The following is a 22,946-nucleotide window of genomic DNA, read 5'->3' as shown; positions in this document are numbered from 1 at the left end:
AACACCCCGCAGGCAATGAGAACAATCCTCTTTAGAAAGCAGGTGTTGTTCATCAGGAGCATCCCTGGATGACTCACGGCCTACCTCATGTAGTTTTGTGAATTTTGACAGCCAAAAATACTCCACTCTTCCCGAGAGTTATTTTAGCTGAATTCTGGGATCTGAATGGTAAGGTTTCATACCATCTCTCCCACTTACTAATGGGTGACCATAAATACAAGTTACTTCATTTCTTATTTCTAAATATGAAAACAGTAAGATTACTTACTAAAGTGTTTGCTGTGAGGACCAAATAAAAAAGAGTATTGTCTGGCATATCATCAGCACTCAGTAATGCCTCATCCCCTTTCTGTCTTGATTCTGTATCATCCCCTCGTAGGTGGCACTTTAGACACTTCCTGAGTATCCTAACTCATGTTTGTGCTGTTCCTTCTCTTGTTGCAGATTTGTGCTACCAACAACTGAGCTAATAATACTTCAGCATGTGGTCAGAGTTTCTTCTCCCTTCCTCCCACTTCTTCACACAAGGCAGCTCCTTACGCTTTGACAAGTCTCCGTTTTTAAATGGCTCTGCTTGATGCAGACATGAGAAGGGACGGTTAACATGGATAGGTTAGTTTGCTCCAATAATCTTTTGACAGGACCTTTATCAGAGTATACACATCTCTCCAAGACTAACAACCTGCTGTGAGATAGCAGGCCCCAGACACAGGAAACCAGGGAAAGGCTGGCATAGGTCTGCTCTTCTGGCCATTCTCTTGAAGGACATTGGCTTCCTTCATTTCTTGTCTATTTTTCATCCAACAGTATACTGACCCTGTGCAGCTATGAAAGAAAATTAGGAAGACTTATCTCACAGCTTTTTGTGGCAGTGACAGTGTCTGGCTACAGATTTGGCTGAAGTCAGAGCCAAGTGGCTGTGACTCTGCAAGTAGTTCATTATTTCTTAATTGCCTATTTGCATGCAGGCTCCTCCCAGAGGCACAACAAACATTGCAGAAATCTGCCCCTGTGCACTCTGGGACATTTATTCATCGAGTGCCTGCCATGTTGCATTCGCTGCGCTGAGATTCCTTCCATATGCTACACATTTTGACTTCACAACTCTATAACACAGATATTATCATCTCTATTTGATAAGAACAAAAGTCACATCCAAAGAGGTTTAAAAAGAGGGCCTTAGAATGTAGTCTACCTGACACCAAAGACCGTGACTTTTCTTCACCTCATAGAATTAAAGAGTCATTTTCAAACGAAGCAAGAAATCTGGACTTCGAAATGATTAAGGCTATGAAACTGAAGCTTCTCTACATGGGTTAAATTTTGCTTATTTGTCAGCTAAATAATAAAGAGGAGGGGACCATCGACATGTAATGTGCCTCTATCAGAGTGTTTTCTTTTTCTTAGGTCATTTCCTTTATTTAGTACTGGACATAATTGATAGATACTTCTGAGAGATGAAGACAAGAGGTGGAACCTTCGCCTAGTCACAGCCAATGAGGCTTCAGTAACTACAACTGTATATTTTGAAAAATAATTGTTTAAATGTTAGACCAAGCAATTGGTGATATAATAGTTACAAGTGAGTTTCATTATGAACTTAGTTTTCTGTTAGAAAAGAAATTTGGTGAGGTACAAATGAATTTAGTAATTTAAAAGTTGACAACTCATTGGCAGTTAAGTAACACTCTTTTTTAATGTCTTTTGAGTAAATATAGCTCTTAGACAATTCATTTCCTTTTTGTGTGTTAATCCATAGCATTTATTTGACTTTGACAATGTGATTCCACCTTTATAAAAACAACATTCCAAGTTCTTTCCAATACTAAGAATTAGTTGGAGTGCTTTTCTAAATTTCAAGAGTTTAGAAGCAAAAATGCAATAGTTTTGATTTGGTGCATTAGGAATTCTCAATAGAATTGGAAAACAAAGATTATGAGGAGTTGAAGATAGGCTAAATAACTAATTTCCTTTATAATAAGTGCTTAATAGAGCTTTGGTGCCCTTGTAACATATCTTTCATTTCAGAGAGCAACTTTAGCCACATCTACAGAAAACTGCTATACAGAATAGGAGAAACCCTAGGTCTCCTTGGCACAGGCCAAAATTTTCTTAATAGAGACCCAGAAATACAACAAATCAAAGAAAGGTTGGACAAATGGGATTGCATGAAGTTGCAGAGCTTCTGCATGGCAAAAGACATAGCTAGCAAGTTCAATAGAAAGCCCATGGATTGGGAGAAGATCTTCACTAGCCATACAACAGACAAGGGTCTCATATCTAAAACATACCTGAAACTCAAAAAATTAGATCCCTCAACAACAAATCTTCAAAGAAACAACTGCCCAATAAATAAGTGGGCTAAAGACTTAAAGAGAAACTTCTCTGAAGAGGAAAGAAGGATGGCCAATAGACACATGAAGAAATGCTCAACCTCCCTAGCCACAAAAGAAATGCAAATCAAAACAACATTGAGATACCACCTCACCCCAATTAGACTGGCTATAATCAAGAACTCTAATAACAACAGATGCTGGAGGGGATGTGGACAGAAGGGAACCTTACTGCATTGTTGGTGGGAGTGTAAACTTGTTCAACCACTTTGGAAAGCAGTATGGAGGTTCCTCAAAAGACTCCACATAGAGCTCCCCTATGACCCAACAATCCCACTTTTGGGCATTTATCCAAATGATCACAAACAAGACCACACTAAAGCTAGCAGCACGACTATGTTTATTGCAGCCTTATTTACCATAGCTAAGATATGGAACTAACCCAGATACCCCTCAGTAGATGAATGGATCAAGAAAATGTGGTATATATACACAATGGAATTCTATGCCTCCATCAGAAAACATGACATTGCCCATTTGTTAGGAAATGGAAAGGCTTGGAAAAAATTATATTAAGTGAAGTAAGCCAGGCCTAAAGAAACATAGGTCCCATGCTTTCCTTTTTTTTTTTTTTGGTCTGGTCGTGAGGCCTGAACTCTGGGCCTGGGCGCTGTCCCTCAGCTCTTCAGCTCAAGGCTAGTGCTCTACAACTTAAGCCACAGGGCCACTTCCGGCTTTTTTTTTCCTTTTTTCTTATGTGGTGCTGAGGAATCGAACCCAGGGCCTCGAGCATGCAAGGCAAGCGCTCTACCACTGAGTCACCTTCCCAGCCCCCATGCTTTCCTTTATTTGCAATGACTAGTATATGTCTGAGTCAAGCAGAAAAGGTCAGATAAGTTGATGTTAGGGAAATGAACCCTAAGATATGTATTCAAATGTTTTTTTCTTTCATGCAATTGTTTCTAACACATTTATAAGATGATTTCTTTGTTTCTTTGTATGTCCCTTCCCCATGGTATAACCCCTGCTTTCACTGTATTTGATGTTGGTATAATTTGTGGAGGGGAAGGGAAAAAACAAGTCGTTTAAATAGGGATACAGGTGGACCCATTGCAGCAATGAGAAGTACAAGTCGTTATGTCAAAAATGAATTTTACAACTTTGGTGGGGGGAGGGGGAGGAGGAATGAGTGGGGGGGGCAGGGGAGAGGATGGGAAGGGATGGGAAAGGGAAACAAAGGAGGAGGCTACAATGCTTGATAAGAAATGTACTCATTATCTTGCCATGTAATTGTAACTCCTCTGTACAGTATTTTCACAATTAAAAAAAAAAACTGCCATATATTCCCGGCCACAAACATTTCAAAGTGAATGTAGCTAGGCAGCTTGAGGCAATATTATTACTTAAATAATAAGAGTTTAAAATGGTCACCAGAGAGGAAATGGGGTATGGGAGATCCATCTACTGGCTTCCAATCAGTTCTTTTGGGGGGTTGTTGATTGTTTTTTTTTTCATTTTACTATGTATTTAGAAATAAGACCACTTTGATGAAATTCAATAGCAGTGTTTCATATACTGCATGGAGTTATTATTCAATGCCCTCATAGGAAGATGTGTATATAAAGAATTTATACAAGTTCCCTGGACCATGGACTGACCTGTTTCAAATGCTTCATCCTCTCTACACGGCACATACATTCCGCACAGAAGGTGCCTGGTCAGTTCCTGCTGTACACAGAGCCACTCTGGGTAAAGATGGCCCCATCTCATTTCCACCATTGATGGAAACAGAAGTTTCTCCTCAGAAGCAGATACTCTTTGTTTTCCACCTGAGAGCCTTATAATGGTTCTCCAAGTTTATCTGGGTACAGTGAGAAGTTCTCTTTGTCTAGTTCAAACTCTTTAAGAGAAAGCATCCATTGAATTCAAAGACTCATACTGAGAGGAGTTCTTGTACCAGCGCAGGGTAATCCTACAAAGGGACTGCTTATTCTATGCTGTAGCCCAGGAAAAAGTGACATGGCTGACGGCTTATCAGGAACACCTATCAGTGGGTGACAGGCCTGCATGGGCATCTGGACAAACAAAGGGCACTCTGGAACATTTACTTTTGTAAGACAGACAATGGTATTAGGAGGAGAAAGATGGGAAAGAGCTTATCAACTAAATTTCCTTAATCTCAATGTATATTACAGGAAGCTTTTGGAGCCTGGAGTTTTCCAGCTGTTAATACTCCCAGCTATGAGTGATTACGATTATGTGCCACTCAGGCAAAAGAGGGGAAGAGAAACAAAGCATTGTCTAGTTGGAAAAACTTGGAGTAAAACAAGAAGAACACAGCTTCTCCTAGGAAGAAGATTACAGTTACCTATCAATTTCCTGGCCTGATTAAATCACTTCCTCCCATGTACACACTTTGCACTCTTAATGGAATACTTTCTACATCACGGACTTACACCATATTTATAAAAACTCCATCAAAGAGAGAAATCAATAACAAATATTTAGTTGTTACTTTATCTTTCCATGTATAGGATAATAGGACAGAGAAGAGACAAATTTCAACAGAAAAAAGGCCACAGTCCATTTGAAATCAGTCAGTCCATTTGGGCTGCAAGAGCATTTTGTTTTTCTTGTTCCTTGTAGGTTCCAGAGCATCAGGTTTGTCCAAGATCATCAGGTAGCAAAACAACTATCAAGGAGAAAACAGCTTTCAAGTTATTGGTAAACTAGCAAATGGGCAGCTTTGTACGTTTCCAATGTGGTGGGCCTCTAATGGCCTAGAAACCTACAAGGCCTGTGGAAGTTCGTCTGCACCAAGAGCAAACAGCATAGGCAAGAACCATTTCCATTCCTATTAACCTAGTTTGCTTTAAGTCATGATTACTCACACTTTCATCTACTGTGCTTTCAAGATAAAAAGACGGGAGGATACCCAGCAAGTGCTCACATACAACAGGAATCAAATGGTCTTTGTTCTACCTCACACATGGGAGAACTGTTAAATGAGTTTAGACCAGATCACAAGAAGAAACAGAACATGTAAAGCAAAATGTCTAGTCGATTGTTCACATAAAACTACATCTAGTTAAGTGCTGGTGCCTCATGTTTCTCAGATACTCAGGAGGCTGAGATCTAAGGAACACAGTTTGAAGTCCGGTGGCAAGAAAGTCCACGAGATTCTTTTCTCCAGTTAACCAGTAAAAAGCCAGAAGTAGAGCTGTTGTTCCTGTGGTATGCTAATCTTAAGCAAAGAACAGCTCAGGAACAAGCCCTAGGACCAGGGAAAAGAAAAAAACAAACAAAACATGTACATGAAAATTTTTGACTATCCATCTTACACCCAAAAAAGTCTCTCATGGGGCATTTGAGGTCTGCTCTGATGCTTCCTCAAAAATGCCCAAAGAGATTCTGAGCAGCCACATGGAGGCAATACAGAGGAGCCTGGGAAGAAGTCAATATGAAGGCATAGGGCATCTACCAACTATAGGCAGGACACTGTAATAATTTAAATAAATCACACATCTTTATTCTCTTTCCTTGGTACCTATTTTAACCCAATGAAACTTTTTCCTCATATTTCCTCCAGAGGTCTAAATATCTTTCACTATATTTAGTTTAGATTTTGTCTGAGCACATGGTGTTTTTAAAAATGCTGAATCTGTGTGCCAAGTAGCTTGACATTAGTGGCATTAGCTCTGAAGAGAGCTGGCTGCCACCATTTACAAAGGTCTTGTCACTCCATGAGTCATGAAGTCCCATTTATACATGGTTGCCATAGGCTGCAAGTAGGAACTTCAGTTATCTCCCTTTTGAAAAGCCTAAATCTATGGACTGGAAATCTACATATACTGGAACAATTACATTCCCTACTTCTTTCCTGCTCTGAGGCGATTAGAGGGTGAAAGACAGTTACTTGGGAAGATTTCTCTGTCTTTCCCTCAAGGTTATACAAATGCCATCTATTTAAGGCAACTCTCTAAATATATCTCCCATTTAGGATCAGGGCTAAGCCCTTTAACTGTCCAGGACCTGTCCAGCACCATTTCCCCCTCTACCCTCTATCTCTGAGTGCCCTTGCTACAGGTGACCCATGAGAGGCCTGGGAAGTTAAAGGTTCCCTAACTAAAGGGCTGTGCTGAGACTCCTGTCTTGTGACCATTGTATATATACAAAAGGAGGAGAAAACAGATGTCAGTACATCTTTTAAATACATAAAGGTAATAGAAGGTTTGAATTTAATTAAGGTAACTCATTTGATACCTGCTTTTATTTCAGAAAAAAAAATCTCCTGAGGCAGCAAGACCTATAGATTAACATGCCTAGGCAGAGGAGTTTAATTCTGAAGTGAACTTATTTCAATTTGAAGGAGACAATGTCTGGAAACTTTAATTTGAACAGGAACCCTGCAGGACTCACTTGTGCATACAGCTGTCAAAACAATTCAGTATCTGGAGATAAATAGAGTATAAGATACCCACTGGTACATTGTGTTGGAATGCAACATATTTTTAAAATCGTATTTCTATACTCTGTATCTTCCTAGGTACCCTCTGCTTGAATAGTTCAACTAACAGAATAAGTAATTTGGTATTTTGCATAGCAAATAGTGAATTAAATGCTTATGTGGTTTATCAAGGCAAATAAATTCAAAATAAAGCATAATGAGATAACATTATAATGTGATATGTCATCAGTTGATAGGAGAAATTTGTCTAAGGAACACAAAGGTCTTAGTACATGAGTATTGGTACTATAATAGAAATAAGCAAATATTCATGTAGGAATAGTGAGTTTTACCTATGTAATAATTAAAGATAATTTTAAAAACTCTGTCTGCCTGTCTTCTAGTTCCGTCTCCTGGAAGTTCAGCTCACCACCGCCTCAGGTGCACATCTGAGGACAGACATGGACACAGGACAGGTGGACACAGTCTCACCGCCTTTATCCTCCCAGGACAAAGCACCTCATCCCTCTGATTTCTCCTCCTTGCTTCTTCCTTGTACTTTCTTTCTGCTTCCAAACACATTGGTTAGTCACCAGATGCAGTCAAGTGTAACACAATGACATAGGCTCTCCACCACCACATTTTCCTTCCATTCCATGCTCCTAGTCCACATTCATCAGTCCACTCCATGTCCAGAGCAATACCAGAAACATACAGATAGTAAAAATAGTTAACCAAAACAATAAAATTCCTCTGTAATGAAAATTATAATGCAATGATGAAAGAAATTAAAAATGGAACCCCCACAACATACATACACAGAATAAAGAGATTAATGTTGTTAAAATATGCATAACCACCCAAACTGATATGTAGAATCAATACATTCCTGATCAAAATACCAATGATACTCTTCATAGCTACAAAACAAAATCCTAAAATTCACTTGGAAGCACAAACATCCCAAATAGCCAAATCAACCTTGAGGGGAATGAACAAAACTGAAATAGCATGGTATTGACATAGAAGCAGACACATAATCCAATGGACAAGAATAGAGATAGATAAAACCAGAATAAACCCACCTATTTACAATTAGCTAATTCTCAACAAAGCTGTCAAAAATCTAAATTGGAAAAAGGAAAAGGGACTATTTCTTCAACAAATGGTGCTGGGAAAACTGGATATTCCCATGTAAATTGAGGCTTGATTCCTGCCTCTCATTCTGTACAAAAATCTTCTAAAAAAGATCTAAAATTTAATGTAAGTTCTGACACTGAAATTGCTAACAAGAAAACTGGAAACATTTCAAGACATTGGTTTAATTAATGAAGTTCCAGGTATCCTAAAAGCACAGGAGTCAAAAACAATGAGGCTGCGTCATCTGCAAAGGCAATGTCTCTCATCATGGCATGGACAGCCCCTCGTCAGCAGTACAGCATCAGCTGGGGTTTGCCCTGAGTGCACACCCCAGTACCAACAAAGGAAAAAAGCTCTTCCTGTCCACTCCCAGGCTTATAGTCTCCAATTCTGTCATTCTGTAGTGGATGTTTTGTTCCTATTATTAAAAAGATTTCTTGGGCTGGGAAGGTGGCTCAGTGGTACAGTGCTTGCCTCGCATGCGTGAGGTCCTGGGTTCGATTCCTCAGCACCACATAAGCAGAGAAAAAAAAAGCCGGAAGTGGTGCTGTGGCTCAAATGGTAGAGCGCTAGCCTTGAGCTGAAGAGCTGAGGGACAGTGCTCAGGCCCAGAGTTCAGGCTGACAAAAAAAAAAAGCAAAGAAAATGCTTACCTTTAATAAATAAATAAAAAGATTTCTGAACAGCTGATTTGTTTGGCACAGTAAACAAAATGAGAAGCTGTGTGGTAGCATAGAGCCAAGAGAGGCTTTTGATAGACACCCATGGAAATTAATTTTCACCCCTTGAGAGATGCAACTTGAGAAATCTATTTCTAAGGCTTTGGATTCTCCAGTGAAAGAAGGGCATTGAAACCTATCTGGCAGCGTTCTTTCCAGATGTCAGGAGCTGAGCTGTCCCCCAGTGAAGGGAGCTACGGTGAAGAAGACAGTTATCAAATGAAGAAGTCAATGGCCACTTCTAGCATCACTGTTCCGAGTAACTACAAGGGCCCAGTGGGAAAGCCCAGCTACCACAATGTTCTCCAGGATTGGGCCTATGGTGAGCAGCATGCAAACAGCTCCTCCTCTTTCTGATCACCTGGGCAGGCTCACTGTGTCTCTGTGATGAGTATATCCTTGTTCTTTTTTGTTGGTTGTGGAGCTTGCATTCAGGGCCTGTGCACTGTCCCTGAGCTTAATTGCTCAAGGATAGAGTTCTACCACTTTGAGCCACAGCTCCACTTCTGGTTTTCTGGTGGTTCATTGGATATAAGAGTCTCATGGACTTTTCCTGCTTTGTCTGGCATTGAACTGGGATCCTCAGGTATCAGCCTCCTTAGTAGCAAGGGTGGCAGGCGTGAGCCACCAGTACCTGGTCATCCTTGTTCTTAGTTGTTGGTATTCACCTCCTCTCCTCCCTGTTCTGGCTGGACTTACACCACTTACTTTGAAAGATAAAGTCTGCATACTTTGTCCCTGTTACAAAATATTTCCTGCTGCTTGAGGCTCTCTTCCTTCCTTCCCTCCCAAGATCCTCAGAATAGGAAATTACCTCCTATTCTGTTATTTTTCTCTTATTCTCCCTTTTCAGTAATGTAACAATGTCACCATTTCCTTCCATGTTGTAATTTTCCCCAGTTTCCATTTTGGAGACTGACTGGAAGCTGCCTGTTACCTTATGTTCTTCTCTCTCTAATGATACTTTAAGTAAGCAATTCTCACGCTACCTCTAAAGTAAATTTACTTGTAGTATAATTACATCCACTTATACACCAATCATAATTACACTAACTTAAAAATCCCACCTGTGAAACAAAAGATGTTTTCCATTATCATGTTTCTATTGTACATAAGCTGTTCTTAAATATCATATCCAGAAAACTCTCAAAAGAGAGTGCCTACAGCACATGCTTCCGGCCACTTCTGTGCAATACAAGTCTTTACTTCCCACTGAAATGCCCTCCCTTCCTTTTTCCCAACTTTAGCAGTAAGGAATCTATATTGTACCTAGTTAAGTTACAAATAGTTGTGGATGTGGTATTTTCTCTTTTCATGGAGTTTAGCTTTTATCCTACCCTATTTCTTTCATGAGGACACACGGCACCATGGTAATTTTCTGGGGAAACGACTGGAAAGTACGGAGATAAAAATGCCCCTAAAACTAACTGGAAAGTGATACTGGGTGTGATTAGCTCCACATTCCCTAAGCTTTGAAGACCAATGGCAAGAGGTTTCTGTACCATTTCACTGAGATAATAGAAACACACCAGTTATCTGCAACCCAAGGATGCCCTTGCATCCTGCACACTAAAGAACAAATAGAGGATTCGTTGATTCGCACACTAGCTACTAATTCAGCAATTAAAAGGAAGACCATCATAATAAACAACACCACAAAAGCTTAATCCATTACTTAACAATAATCATCAGTCTGATAATATCATTAATGACTCAGAGAGCTAAATGCAGTAACTTTTTACTACTCTCTTTGATAAGCTCTGCTGTCCTGAGGAGCAGAACATCTGTTAGCGCTAACTTATCCCAGACATCAAGTGTGACATCAGGGTGCTTCAGCAATGCGACCCCACTACTTCAGCAGGTCCTTCCCCTCTCCTTTCTCATCTTCTTGAGACTGAGGACAGGCAGCAGCCTCCTTGCGCTCATTACTGAGTCTCATGCAGACATGACGGGAGAGGCTCATGCATCACATTCTTTCTTCTTGGACTCCCATCCCTGCCTCTGTGTCTTTCATAGATTTCTCTGGGAAAAATAAAATGATACCTGATTTTTCCGAACAAGAAAAAAATTATTCTACTTTTTATAAACTTTAAATTTACTCATTTTTTGCTACGAAAATAAGCCTCAAATTAAAAGTTTTCTCCCAAAATAACTGTGAATGTAAACAAATAAAAGACAAATAGGGCCCCTTGACCTGTTGAGAACAAAACACTCTATATAACAGTGGGAAACACATTTCTAGAAGTCTACCAAGTCTGTTTTGTTTAAAAATTAAAAGATAAGTCTATGAAGTTGTATATAAATAGTTACCCACTTCCTGTTTACCCTCTACCACAAAATATTTGCCCAACTTAATAAAATCTTTAGTGTTATTTTCAATTCCAAAGTTATTTCTAAAATCTGCAAATAAATGCCTAAGTTTAGGCTATTTTCTGGGCAGAAATAAAGATGTCAGAAATTCCACTAGTGCTCTTGCTGATTCTTCTGACCAGTCTCTTACACTTGGAGTGTTCTAGAACACTCTGGACTCACTGTTAGGCTAGCCTCCATGTGGATGTCCTGATGGTCTCTGTTCCCCAGCCTGTCTGTGAAGTGTCATGTGACAGAGACAGAGACGAGACAGAGGCAGATGGAACAGGAAAGAATGACTGCTTGCACTGAGATTCCAAACAAAAGCTGCAATATGACTTAATGCTTTCCAACTCAATTTAAATCAATTTTTGTCAGATAATGTTCTGCTACTTAGCAGACACATACTAGATGAAATTACCATAAATATGGTAATACTGTGTTCAATTACTTCTCCAAGGTAAATTTATGACTTTTCTAAATAATGTGATGCCTTGTACTCTGTGCAGACAATGTAGAGAATAAGCCAATAAATTAATTTGAGCATGTGTTCCCAGTATAAATGAGTTTTCTATTTACTAGTAAGTTGCACACAAGTATTACTACAATTGTATGCATGTCACAAAACATGCAAACAGATTTTAAAGGAAGATGTGAGTGAAATAAATGAAACCAAAAAATAATTAAAAGCCCAGGAATTCTGCATTAAAGAGAAGTAAATAAAAACATTGCTATAAATTGATTTGCCTAACCACGTGTTTATTAGAAGATAGTGGTACTTTTCAAGCTGTTGAAGGGACAGTTGTTGAACTGGTTCACTTAGATGGTTCCTCTGTTTTGTTGTTTAAAACAACAGCTGTTACAAATGCTGTTATTATGGCTGTTCATGTAGAGAAACTGAGAATAGTCGAACTTGATAGAAGAAATAAATTCAATGGTCTATCTCCTTCTCCACATTCACACCCACACAGAAAGTGTTTCCTTATGTCTACAAACAGTCCTTATGGTCATTGCTAAGGCCTGAATGGAAGTCTGGAGCTTAAATGGCGTATTAATTGGACATATAAAAGTAATCTAAGTGTCCACAAAAACACTGCTGCTTCCTTGCATGTCCAGCTATGACAAAGAACAGTAAACTAGGCATGTACCTGCAAGGCATTTGCTTTGGCTTGTTCTTTGTGTAGCAGATCATTCATTCCTCTTAGTCATAAGGCCTATGTCTGGATAAACTACATTAGACTTCCTTGGTGTGCTAGGGCAGGAAAGGGAGAGGAAGAAGGAAAGAAGAGGAGTGTAAGGAGGTAGGGAAATGAAAGGAAAAAGGAAGTTGGGGGGAGAATATTCCTTGTGTCTAATCATTGGTAAGCAGCTCAGGCATCCACTGGAGTCTGGGACCAAATTCCTCAAGGGTAAAGGAGGACAATGATGCTTCTTGCGCTTAGCACACTGCAGGGGTAAAAGAAGCTGCTCTGAGCTCTTTCCTAAACATTCTGTGACTCAAGTCCAGAAAAAAAAAAAAAGCAAACAGAGGAACCCAAGCACATGTCCCAGGAGGAACGTGCTGTACCCATGCCCCACAGAAGCCCTTGGTGTCACACACCGGGGCTGGTGCAGCCAGGGCTCACGCCACTGTGCACACACTGTGCTCTCTTCCCAGACTGCACTGTAAGCTCATGGGGCCTCTCCCACGGCATGTGGGGAAGCGGGCTTCCAGCACAGCACCTGGCACAGAAGAGACCAGATGGAAATGGAGGACCTGACACGTAGGCCAAAGATAAAAGATACTAAAAGATAAATGGAGAGGCCCAGAGCCCACATTCTCTTCCTCCAAGCCCCCCGCAAAATAAATAAAACACAAGATCTACTTCCCAGAATTTTCATTTTAAAATCCTTTCCATTTAAAACAAATACAAAAATACTCTTTACTTAGACTATATATACTAACAAGGAGATACTAAGACACTAGATCCTATTTTCAGTATATTTTTTTTCTTTTCCTTTTTTTTTTTTCAATTGGACAGGGTTTTTCTGTATAGCCAAGGACCCGCTTCACAATACCTGGCTTGTCTTCCCTTACTTTTCAATCACCTGCCAGGCTTAAGGCTATTTTGTGTTCTGCAAATGGCTGTCTACCTAGTAAGTACAGTATGCACAGGGCTGGGCTGGGCCAAGTGAAGCTCAGATAGCAAGAAGTACAGCTATCTCTGTTGACTGGGAGCAGGAAAAAGCAAAGCAATGGAACCAAGTGTCACAAAGTATAGGTATTCCCAGTGCGTGTGAGTAGCCAGGACAGCTATCTTCTGAGCTGTGTGAGCCCCTGCAAAACAGTTTGCAGTCACAGCATAGAAAAAGAGTGGCTGATGTTCAGAGCATCGAACTGGAAGTGAGATGCCTAACTATCAAAGTTAACTTTAAAAAAATAACATTGCACGTGGACACACACCACAGCCATTTTGTATTCTTTCTACCCACTATAAAAGTTAGCTTATGATTCATTTTAATCATGAAGCAATTGTTGGGACCTACTGTGTATGGTAGCAGATACTTGGTGAAAGCATACTCATTTATTTTTCACAAGTATTCAAAGCAGATATTAATAGTTATGAGTTAAAAATAAGGAAAATGATCTTCATAGAAGACAAATAGCATTCCAGATAATCCTCTATTAGGTGGCATACCTGGATTTAGGACCAGGCTTGGTCCCAAAGCTTCTTTTACTATTTGATACAAAAGTTGGTAATTTTCTGAGGGCCTTTTCACCTCACTGTGCTTGAGTAGCAGATCCCACCAACAGCTATTCATCCTCTCCAACCTCTATGACCTGCTATTCAGTCCGTTTCCATCTAATTTTGGCTCTGTATAAGACTCTCGCTAGTCAAAGAGCACCACATCCATCCCTGCTGTGGGTTGCTTCCAAGAGGTTTGGCAGTCATGTCATTACTCAGCATAATGACAGTCACAGATAATAGCAGGCCTTTTACTGACTAATGTTGCTGATGCTCTGATAGAATGAATCAAATGAAACCATGTCCTGCAGGTCCAAACCTGCTGCTTTTCCATGGAGGTGTGGAGTTCACTAAGATAAGTTTCCAGAGAAAAATGCATTGTTACCTTGGACATAATAGGGAACATTTACCGGATGTCTACCCAAGTCAAATCGCACCCAACCTTTGCTGGAGGAAAGGATGCCAATGCACCAAGGACAAACAGATTGTAATGGCTCTTTTACTCTGGAAAATAATGGCACTGACAGCTTATTTTTTTAAAATGACTCTTTATATATGGCATTCCACTTCAACACAGGCCTAAGGAAAGGCTCTGTTTGTCTGTTTTCCTTAGTTGTATCTTTGGGGACTACCAGCACTTGTGAAAATAGAGATACTACTATTAACCTAATGACAGTGGATTAACTACAAGAGCTGGGGAATAGGGGACAGGTTAATTACACAGTGATTGTTTAGCATGAATGACCATCAGGTCATGAGACCTTTTATGATCTTTAAGAAACAGTCCAGTTCTGACTAAAAATTCTTAACTATTTATGCTTTCTTTGGAAGATGTTTTTAGAAAAATAAATCTATTACATCAAATAGTGAAAATAGTAAAACTCTGTTTGCACCTAACTTCATTGAAGATTTAGTTATATTTATTCTTCCAAAGCTTCTGGCTTTTTTTTTGAAAGATATGTCAAATGCATGATTACTCTACTAAGGGCATATGAATGATCAGATTTGTATTATTTGAATATGTGTTGAAATAATTTCGAAGAGTAAATTTTAATTTACTTTATTTTTTATTTATATTTATTTTTATATTATATGTATTATTATTTTACTATATTTAATTTATTTTCAAATGGCATAGTGACAAAAGGTGAAAGACAATATATGCAATTTTTATAAAACTATAAGGTAAACAAAAAGGAAGTGTTTGAAAGAAGAATAGCATGGATCATTCAAAACACATGTTGCATATCTGATGAGTAACTTCTTTTCATTTTAATACTATGTTTGATTAAGTTCCTTTAAAGGCTGCTGTTAGAATTCCAAGGATGTTTTGATGAACCCTCACTGTTAGCTCACATAAAAATGATTTCACCTGTTTGTGGAGGTGGAACTGAAAACGTAAGATTTGCATGGACGTGTCAAAACTGCACTAAGCCCTCATCCTGGAAGATAACTTCTTACTGCATACACCTGTCAGCTGCCAAGCGGCACCACGCCCAGGTTCCTTCACACAGGCCCTGCTGGCACTCTGTCTGGGAATACATGATATGGAATGTCCATAGTTGCTTTACATACTTGAAAAATTTTCAGTTAGTGCTAACCTACAGTTATGGAACTGTGTCTAAAGACAAGATATTGCATCTTACTGAGAATAAATACTGAACACTCTAGCATTTAAATGGGACACTTGGCTGGTACTCTACCACTTGAGCTAAACCACCAAACTTTCTTCCTGCTGATTGTTTTTGAAATGGTATCTAATAAGCTTTCCTGTCCAGGCTGGCTTTGGACATTGATCCTCAGATCTCACACTCCTTAGAAGCTAAGATTTGTAGATGTGAACCATTAGCACCCAGCTTTACTTTTCTTATTGTTGCCATTCCATGATTTGTTTCTTTGGATGTTATTGATTATAAAATATGAATTTCTTGGTTGCATGCCTCTTACCATTGCTTGTCCAAAAGAAGAACAAAATTATAGCCCAAATATTGTATAAAATATTTATACACTTATGGCCATAAGATGGAATGAATATAGCCAACACTAGTTTTCTGGTGGCACTGGGGTTTGAACTTAGAGCCTTTTGCCTCCAGATCACTCGAATCCTCAGATCTATTTCACTTAGTAATTTTTCAGGTTGGATCTCACACTTTTGCCTGGGGCTCAACTCAGATTGTGATTCTCTTATTAATGTCTCCCTTTTGCTGATATCAGAGGCATGGTCCATCATCCGAAGCTTATTGATTTCAATGAGTCTTACTAACTTTGTGCTGAGGCCTGGCCCTGATTACAATTCTCTCAATCTGGGCCTCCCAAGTAGCTATGAACCACCACATCTGGTTTTCATCACTATTTCTAGGTCTAGTAACCTAATGGTATACTGATATCATAACTAACCCCCTTGAAATAATTTTCTATATTTTTTGACTTATTCCATTATGGCCAAGCTAGAATAAATTTAATAACAATTGCTACTGTAGCTCTCTTATCTCTAAGTATACTCATACTTGGGGAACTGCCTCTGAAGAGACAAACATACCAACGTGGATACTGTTGGATTCTGGACCAGAATACATTCTGAGTCACTGAAGAACTTTCTCTGACTCTAACAAGGTCCAGAGTCTTGAGCACTTTTAGGTAATGACTCCACTCAGTGTGGAGCAATTTCATGAATTTCCATGTCATCTCTGTCTAAGTCACATTTATCCTTTTATCACCCAAGCCGCTACAGTGTACAAGTGTGGAGTTGAAGGTAACTATTTAAAATGAACTAGATCCTGGTGGGATTATATTATTATATATTATTATGCTAGAAGAGTCTTAGAAGGCTTTAAAAAAGACCTACTCTTCCTATCAAACCCATAAATTGTTACAACTGTGAATCCACAAACAAAAAACAAGAGTGAACTTTGACACACATCCATTCCTACGTGTACATGGTACTGTTGACTCTCCCTTGACTCACATGTTTTGGTGCCTGGATTCTATCAAGGTGCTCATTATGACATTCTTAAATTACATAGAAGTATTCAGAATAGTTTTGTGATAAGAAGAAATATAAGAGTTTTATTTAGTAAATTTATTTTGGGAGGCATATTTTAATTTCTTTATACTTAAGTAGTTTCATAGGAGCTGGGAAGGTGGCTTAGTGGTAGAGTGCTTGCCTTGCATGCATGAGGCCCTCGATTCAATTCCTCAGCACCGCATAAGCAGAAAAAGCTGGAAGTGGGGCTGAGGCTCAAGTGGTAGAGCACTAGTCTACAGCTGAAGAGCTGAAGGTCAGCACCCAGGCCCAGAGTTCAGGCCCCATGACTGACAAAAAAAAAAAAGATAGTTTCATGGCACCAGGAACATAATAAATGCCACATTTTTTTCTCCCAGGAAATAAATGATTTTACTTCATTCTAGAAAAGTACTCTTTAAAAAGCACTTTATCCTAGCAATTCAAGAGGCTGAGATCTGAGGATCACAGTTCAAAGCCAGGTGGGGCAGAAAAAGTCCCTGTGAGATTCTTATCTCTAATTGACCACTCAAAAACTGGAAATGACACTGTGGCTCAAATGGTAGAGCTAGCCTTGAGCACAAAGAGGCTCAGGCATAGTGCCCAGGCCCTGAGTTCAAGCCTCACAACCAACAAAAATGAACAAACAATCAAACGAAAAACACTTTAAAAATTTTAGCTAACATTAAAAAATTGATAAATGGGTAACTCAGGTAAAAAAAAAAGTATTAGCTGTTCAAATAATGCTGTGTAAAACATTTAAGGCATAACTTTTTCAGGTATGATTACATCGTCATTTTGGTTTCCAAAGATATGTGGAACAAAATTTGTTGAGGGGCCTTTTACATTTTTCTATATAATTAATATAGCATTGAAATGTATTTTTATTCTTAGTTGTACTCAAGATCATTAAATATTTTTCAAAAGCTTCTAATATCAATTTCGTTTTCCATTACTTTTATAATTATGATGACATAAAATCTTGTTTAAATTTCTTTTCTTTCACAATATTAACAATTTATTGGGGTATTTAAGAAAAAAAACCCTTGAAGCATAATAATTTATTTGTGATCTCAGTCTTATCCTTTCTGTCTCTACACAGGATCTCGGCATGTCGCCCAGGCTATTCTTAAACTAATCATCCTCCTTCCTCCTGCCTCAAACTACCAAGGGGGGGGTCAGAGGTGATGCCCCCCCATACCTGGCACACACTGGCTCTTCTTTGTTGTTATGCCACCATTAATCTTAGGTCATTTGTTTGTAACTCAGAACAGCCCCCTATAACTCTAGGAAATTAACTTCAAAGAAGGAGAGAGAGAGAGAGAGAAAGAGAGATTTCCTTTCCCTTAGAGATGTCCTAGCCAAAAATGAATGCTTACTTATATGTGCTTAGATTGTGATCACGAAAAATGTGTTCCTCTAAATGATCCTTATTATGGAATTATTACCCAGTGAAACGTGTTTAAGGTTAACTGAGTGCTCAGTGGGACTGTAATAGATCCACTTAGTCACTACTACAAGACAGTCTGTGGAGCTGCAGAGTAAGGGCGGCCTTTCCTTTTTTTGCTTAATGGAGATAACATTTCGAACACTTAAAATTGCCCATCACAGTGCCATTATAGATAAAAGGCTTCCTTATAGAAAGTTTGTTTCATAGAACTATAACAGGCTTCCCTGTAGAAATGGTAGCTTCGTGATAGGTCTCCCAAATTTAAAGATTCCCAAATAAACCATGTTTCATATAAACATAAAAGGTTTGTGTAGAAATGATAGCATTTGTGATATAGCCCCAAACCATCTCCAAAAGTACCAAGGAAATATGTTAATTTTTCCTTCACAAAAGGAACACTTCACTAACTTACTGAAGACTCCACTTCAATGCAGTACAATTCCATCCCCAAGAAGCAGAACCCATAACTGACGGGAACAGCAAAGTAGCCTACAGGGATGACTGTAGGTATTTATAAATTTTTTATATGTGAAGTTTGGTAAAAAGCATTTACATATATAAATTAGCCTTAGTGGAATGTCATTTGCCTTAGTGGAATGTTATCTTTCTGGTTATAATAATGTAATCTCTCTTGTTGCTAAAACAGAATATCTGATATTAAGTGACTTTTTTTTGGTTGGTCATGGGGCTTGAACTCTGGGCCTGGGTGCTGTCCCTCAGCAATTCAGCTCAAGGAAAGTGCTCTACCAGTTGAGCCACAGCACCACTTGTGGTTTTCTGGTGGTTTACTTGGAGATAAGAATCTCATGGTCTTACCTTCCCCGGGCTGGCTTTGAACCATGATCCTCAGATCTCAGCCTCTTGAGTAGCTAGGATTACAGGCAGGAGCCACAGGTGCCCAGCTTATTAAGTAACTTTTAAATCATGTCTCCAGAGGCAAGAATGTCTGCAAACGTGGTACAAGCATCTTCGTGACTTATGGTGAGGGTCTCTCACTCATCACCACATGGTGGGGAAGCATTTTGGCAAGAGTATGTGCCGAAGGCCAAATCACAGGGATAACCTTGCTTCATAACAACCCAATCTCACAGTAACTAAGCCGTCCTGCAAGTTGTAACCAACCCTTGATCTGGTCATCCTTCCATGTACCGCCTCTGTCTATTCTAGAACAAAAATTTGCTCAGGCAAACAGGAAGTTTACTTATGGGGGGCATAAATCAGACTTACTTCGGGCTTTCCAGAGCAAGATAGAATAATAAAAATATCCTAAAATAATACCAAGGAAGACCTAGAGGAAGAGTTATTATCCAAGACAGTTAAGTAGAGTGTTAAATATTATTTCCTTGAAATTTTCTGTTAGAAAACTACCATTCATTTTCCAATGAAACTAGAACTGAAACAATTGTGGGTTAGAATAATTTAACGTACTTTTTCCCACCACTAAATTAATAAAACTTAATTAAAAAGGGAGTTGGACAGGAAAGCTTAAGTAAGAGGCAAAAGGAATACAAGGCTGCAAACAATGAATTCATTTTTTTCCAACTGCTATAGAAAGATCATTAAAAGAGATGGCATATTTAGCCATCATAAAACACTAATTAATCTCAAAAATAATACTAAATATAATATTCTCGGAGTAAAAAGCAGTTACAAACTGTGGAAACAAAGTTAGTCAATCTTAATTCTTTGAAGTAATCCTTAAAACAAATAAGAATTCCAAATAGAATCACAGAAAATTTTAAAAGGATTAATAATGAAAATACTACATGTCACAGTTCACAATGTGCACCTAAAGCAATGCTCAGAGAAAAATCCATAATCATGAAAATAAGGAAATAAAAGGAATAAGGAAAATAAGGAATAAAAATTGTGTTATAAAAAATGCCCAAGTATGATTGAATATATATAAACAATATAACTCCTCAAAAGCTGGGGAAAATATTAAGATAAAATCAGAAACTGCTGAATTGGAACAGAAATAAAAACAGCAGAAGCAGCAGTTAAATTACAAAACATTCTCTAGTAGAAGGAAAACCTATAATCAATAAACCTGAAGCTAATAAGAGGAAAAGTGCAAATATATAAAATGAAAATAAGGGAGAAGAATAGACACAAAGGTCGTAAGAATACTGGAGGCATCTACTCACAAAATTCTTTGTATATACATCTAATAACTTCAGAGAAATGGGCAACTGCTTAAGAAAATAGAATTCATCAATCTGAGCCAAAAATCCAAGTTCAAACACTCATTTCCAAGGAAGACAACAGTCATTTATGTTTCCTACTGCGTTCACCCTCTTTAAGCACATGTTAGAGTGTTTCAGACACCTGTGTCGGATGGGCACATGCAGGCGCTGAGAGCTCAGAGAAGAAACCGCTTGTTGTGTGTGCTTTCCCCTGGGTCTGTGGGACACTGCCATTTCCCCTTCCTTCTCTTCTTTAACTGTGTCCTGGTTCTTTGTTTGTTAAACAAAGGCAAATGTCTCACTGGAGAGGGCAATAGGAAAACTAACAATTTAACTAATATGTTCAAATCAAACACTTCTTCGGGGCATCCAGTACTGAAAGGAATGGGGAAGAAAGAACTGGGGAGTGACCACTATGTCCTCATCATCTCTAAAAATCTATACTTTTTTGTTTATTTCTTTGCCTGCAAACCAAGTTGCCAATGCTTACTTATTTTCCCCCATCGTATCAAATCATGTTTGTCTCCACACAGTGCTGCTGAGTGTAGCAGAAAGTTTTCCCATCCTGATGGATGAAGAAGAGGGTGGTTGGCAATGCTACCTCATTTGTCCATTTAGAAGGCATATCTGCCTTTCTTTTCTTCATTAGCCAAGAGCTCAGCGCTTCCTCCCCAGCATCGTGTAGCTGGAAACGTGCCAGATACCTTACAACATGTCTCTTAGGAGTCAATACAGTATATTAACATACAAAAATTAGATTTTTAAACAAATGAACATATGACTACGCATGGAGCAATGCAGAATCTTTAGCAGTTCAGAAAAAATTCACTGCTTGCTTTTCTTCCCAGAGTTCTATGCAAAGAGAGTGGGCGTGAAACAGAAGAAGGTGACCGTGTAAAGGAAGATGAGTGTGGGACTGGATAAACAAGTCCATAAAGACAGAAGCACACTTATGTGTCAGGGCAAGCCCAGCACCGGGTCAGCTCCCACTCTTGTCCTTGGCACTTTCCTTCTAGAAGACAGCTCGGGGAACAAGGCAGCCTTTGCCAACAAGTGTCCACACTCCAGTACACATAGGTATCGTTCTTTTCTTAATACCATACACCTCCAGTCACTACATCACTGATGGTAAAGCTCATTCAAGAAAGTCTTCTGAAACTATGTCTTTGCACCATCAAAAAACAGAGGGGGCACCAGAATTATCTGCCAAGATTTTCAGAAGTCTTCCTTAGGCAGTCTTTGGACTTGATATAAATTCCTATGTACAGAAAATATTCACTTGAAGGCCTTCTATGGACAAGTTACCCATGATTTCAAATGAGAGTAAGATACAGTCTGCCCTCAAAGACTCATGCCTGGTTTGAAGTCTGTAGCTGTAGGACAGTTGTCAGGTGCAACGGTCTGAATTGTGTCCCCAGAAATTCCTAAGACACAGCCCTAACTCACAAGTCAGATGGTGACTGTACTCAGGTAGATGGTGTTCTAAGGGGTGATTATGTTGAAGTGCGGACCCAGGTAGGCTGACAGAGGAGATCCATGAGGACCAGACAAGCACTGAGAGGAGGAATGTGAGCATAGGGAAAGGCAGCATGGTCACAAGCCAGAGAGAGAGGCCGAAGGAAAAACCAAACCTGCTAGCACCTTCACCTGGCTTTCTAGAGTTTAGACCTGTAAGATAATGACTTTCTGTGGTTTGACTCACCAAGACAGGTATAGTATGGTGGCTATCGTATGGGATTCCAGATTTTATTTAAAGCATAAAAGAGGACTCCCAGTGCACGAGGAGCCATTGTGAGGTGGTAATAAGAGGAGGTGAGGGGGAAAGAGAAGGTGAGGCGGGATAGTATGATCAAAGCATGTCCTATGCACCTACAAAAGGTCCTAATGAAACCCACTATTAAAAAATGCAAGCTGGGTGCTGGTGGCTCACACCTATATTCCTAATTACACAGGAGGCTGAAAGCTGAGGTTTGGGGTACAAAGCCAGCGCAGGCAGGAAAGTCTATGAGACTCTTATCTCCAATAAATTAGCAAAAAAGCTGGAAGTGGAGCTATAGCTTAAGTGGTACAGTTCTATCACTGAGCAAAAGAAGCTCAGGGACAGCCTCTAGGCCATGAGTTCATACTCCAGGACCAGCAAAAACAAAAATAAACAGTAACCTTTGCTGGGAGCCAAGGGCTCAAGTCTCTAATGCTAGCTACTCAGGAGGCTGACACACACACAAAAATCAAATACTCTTATCGAAAAGGTGATAGAGTTGACCTGCTAAAAAAGTACAGTTGCTAAGAGTAACTGGGGCTTTAGCTAAACACCGCCATTGGCTCATTTAAATTTCAAAAACTCTTTTAATCTCTAAGAGGGATTCATTGTCTATAGGCATTTATTAGCTACTGACTTCCAGTTGATCCTGATATATCCCAAGATATTTTTAGTTTAAATCTTCTACAAAATTGTACAAGCACTCCATTCACACAAGAGCAATTTTAGCCGGGTGCTGGTGGCTTACACCTGTTATCCTAGCTACTCAGGAGGTTGAGGTCTCAGGATTGCAATTTAAAGCTAGCCCAGGCAGGAGCCTTTTATATCTAATTAAC

At 39.2% G+C, this 22,946-nt stretch overlaps 1 protein-coding gene across 1 annotated transcript in view; it reads right to left on the bottom strand.

The window, feature by feature from the left end:
* Window positions 1–22,946, bottom strand: part of Park2 (parkin RBR E3 ubiquitin protein ligase) — a 1,020,418-nt gene that overhangs the window by 765,466 nt on the left and 232,006 nt on the right. The window lies entirely within an intron of this gene.

Source organism: Dipodomys ordii, unplaced genomic scaffold, assembly GCF_000151885.1.
Source record: "Dipodomys ordii isolate 6190 unplaced genomic scaffold, Dord_2.0 Scaffold77, whole genome shotgun sequence".
Lineage (NCBI taxonomy): Eukaryota > Metazoa > Chordata > Mammalia > Rodentia > Heteromyidae > Dipodomys > Dipodomys ordii.
Note: the sequence above shows the minus strand (reverse complement) of the source record. Positions and strands in the feature narration are given on the sequence as shown.